At 40.0% G+C, this 3599-nt stretch overlaps 1 pseudogene; it reads left to right on the top strand.

The window, feature by feature from the left end:
• The first annotated feature begins 261 nt into the window (after positions 1 to 261).
• LOC149130316 (uncharacterized) lies at positions 262 to 3599 on the top strand (annotated as a pseudogene).

Here is a 3599-nt window from a genome sequence, read left to right as displayed (position 1 = left end):
CATGTGCTGTCTACTAAGACCTAATGGTTCTCAAAAGAAATTCAGCGAAATACCAAACCGTATGCGGGCAAGACAGTGAAAATTACATAAATAAAACATTATGTCCACTTTAGTGGTCATCGTTATATATAAACATATTCTTTAATCCCCTAAGATCTCAGATATTTTTTCTGAATCTCTCGGATTCTTTAAATGAAGATATGCGAGTTTGCATCTACATATATTTGTAGATATATAGAGATACATATGTAGGTGGTCCTTTTTAAGCATAATTACAATATAAGCCTCACCTTTTTACTATTTCTCCCACCATCATCATTACTCCTGTTTATCACATTGGTTCACTTTTTCTCTTTCTGTTTTTTTTTTCTATTCTTGTACCACCCTATCTAGACATTATTTGGAATATGTCTTCTTTCTTTTTCAGATCACAGTACCTGACAATTACGGTAACACACCTCTACATGTGGCCTGTAGTGTTGGGCACACGAGCCTGGTAAAGAAGATGTTACAGTTTACACCCGATATAAATGTGGCGGATAAAGATCGTAACACTCCTCTACATGTGGCTTGTCGTTGGGGACGCATTGGTGTTATTGAACATCTCCTAGTAACTAAACCTGATGTCACTGTAGTGAATAGTTATGGGAACACACCTCTACATCTGGCCTCTATTAATGAACACAAAGACGCTGCTAAGATACTACTACAGTCCAATCCTAGAGTTCTTGTGGTGAAAAATAAATGGGAAAAAAAAACTAAATATGCTCAATGGTGTTGAAAGCAGAGACATTGGTGAAAAACTGTTACAATCCAAATCTAAAGATGCTGTATTGAAAGAAAGTGGGAAAATATCTCCGGATCCGTTCGTCTGTGATAAAATTCCTGACGATGAGGAAGAACTAAAAGAGCCTCATATCGACTTGGTGAATAAGTACAAACACACACCTCTGCATTTGGCGTGTATTAATGGAAGTACAGGCCTAATTAAACAGCTACTACTTTTTAAGCCTGATATAAATATGGAGGATAAATATGGTTACATACCCCTGCACTGGCTTTGCTCTGGTGGACACACAGATGTTGAAGTACTATTAATATCTAAACCTGATGTAAATGTGGCAGATAGAGATGGTAATACACTTCTCCACCTGGCCTGTCATGGTGGGTACACAGACACAGTGAAACAGCTACCGCCCTCCAAATCCGACATAAACCTAGTGAATAATGATGGTAACACATCTCAACATCTAGCGTGTGGTCGTGGACATGCAGACACGGTAAAGTAGCTACTGTTATCTAAACCCAATATACATTTGGTGAATAATGATAGTAATACAGCTCTATATTTGGCCTGTGTTCGTAGACAGAAAGACATGGTGAAGCAGCTACTGTTATCTAAACTTAATATAAATTTGGCGAATAGTGATGGTAACACACCTCTACATCTGGCCTGTGTTCGTGGACACGCAGACATCGTGAAGCATCTACTTCTGCATGCACCTGATGTAAATGTACTGAATAATGATGGAAAAACAGCGCTACACCTGTCTTGTTCTGATGGACACACAGACATAGTGAAACAGCTATAACTGTTTGAACTTGATGTAAATGTGGTGAATAGAAATGGTAACACACCTCTACATTTGGCCTGTGGTCATGGACACACAAACATGGCTAAGCACCTACTATTCTCTAAATCTCATGTTAATGTGGAAGATAAAGATGGTAACACACCTCTACATCTGGCTTGTCGTGGTGAACATAACATAGACACATGGTGAAATACCTACTACTGTTTGACCCTGATATGAATGTAATGAATAAAGATGGTAACACACCTCTACATCTGGCATGTAATCGTGGACACACAGATATCTTGAAGGAGCTCCTAATATCTAAAGCTACTATCAATGTGGAGAATAAAGATGGTAACACACCTCTGCTTCTAGAGTGCCGCGGGGGAGATACAGACATGCTGAAACAGCTATTCTTGTTTGAATCTGATGTAAATGCCGCGAATAAAGATGGTAACACACCTCTACATCTGGCATGTAATCGTGGACACACAGATATCTTGAAGGAGCTCCTGCTAAATAAAGGTGCCGTCAATGTGGCGAATAAACATGGTAACACACACTTACATTTGACATGTGTTCATGGACTCACAGATATGGTGAAGCAGCTACTACTCTCTAAAGCTAATGTAAGTGTTGGGGATAAAGATGGTAACACACCTCTACATCTGGCATGTAATCGTGGACACACAGATATCTTGAAGGAGCTCCTGCTAAATAAAGGTGCCGTCAATGTGGCGAATAAACATGGTAACACACACTTACATTTGGCATGTGTTCATGGACTCACAGACATGGTGAAGCAACTACTACTTTCTAAAGCTGATGTAAGTGTTGTGGATAAAGATGGTAACACACCTCTACATCTGGTCTGCCTAGGTGGACACACAGACATGGTGAAGCAGTTATTGCTTTCTAAATCTAATGTAAGTGCGGTGGATAACGATGGTAACACGCCCCTACATCTAGCCAGTGCTTAGGGACACAAAGACATGGTGAAGCAGTTATTGCTTTCTAAATCTGATGTAAGTGCAGTGGATAAAGATGGTAACACGCCCCTACATCTAGCCAGTGCTTAGGGACACAAAGACATGGTGAAGCAGTTATTGCTTTCTAAATCTGATGTAAGTGCGGTGGATAAAGAAGGTAACACGCCCCTACATCTAGCCAGTGCTTAGGGACACAAAGACATGGTGAAGCAGTTATTGTTTTCTAAATCTGATGTAAGTGCGGTGGATAAAGATGGTAACACGCCCCTACATCTAGCCAGTGCTCAGGGACACACAGACATGGCGAAGCAGCTACTACTCTCTAACGCTGATACAGATGCGATGAATAAAGATGGTAAGACACCTCTATATCTGGCTAGTAGTAATGGAGACATAGACGTGGTGAAGCAGCTCCTCAATACAAACTGAAGTAAATGTGGCGAGTAAAGATGGTGTCGCACATATATATCCGGCATGAGTTGGGAAAGCACAGGCGATGTGAAAGTGCTCTTGTTGTCTAAAGCTGAAGCCAATGTCGTGGATGATAGTATTACCACATCTCTGCATTACCTTTTCTACTGTAAGTCAGCAATAATCTACAATATCCAAATCATTTTCATTCATCTTTTCAATGTAGTTTTATTGAGTCGTTATCAGCACAATCCCACCATGGGTTGCTGTGAGACAGCATGTTGTTGTATCTGAGTAGATTCTTTACTTCATCTCACCTATTACCTCAGTGTTATGGGTTCAAATTCTTTCACTTCATTCAGTTCATGTAAAACATTACATTTCGCGTAAAATACCCCTTTCTTTGACCCTTGTAGTAAATACAGAATGATTACCATACAAGTTTTAGTTTTGTCTTTTTATGTTGCAAGTTCAAATCCTACCAGAGTCTATTGTTACTCTGGGATCAGTTAGATGTGCGCCAGTAATGTCCCTGGATCAATGCTGTCTGTCGTAGCCTCGGATTAACCCAAACATTGAAAGTGAAATTGTGAAGAAGCATATTAGATGCTTTGCACTTGAA

The sequence above is a fragment of the Octopus bimaculoides genome, chromosome 29 (genome assembly GCF_046866305.1).
Source record: "Octopus bimaculoides isolate indiv1 chromosome 29, ASM4686630v1, whole genome shotgun sequence".
Taxonomy (NCBI): domain Eukaryota; kingdom Metazoa; phylum Mollusca; class Cephalopoda; order Octopoda; family Octopodidae; genus Octopus; species Octopus bimaculoides.
This window is presented reverse-complemented; position numbering and strand designations above follow the sequence as displayed.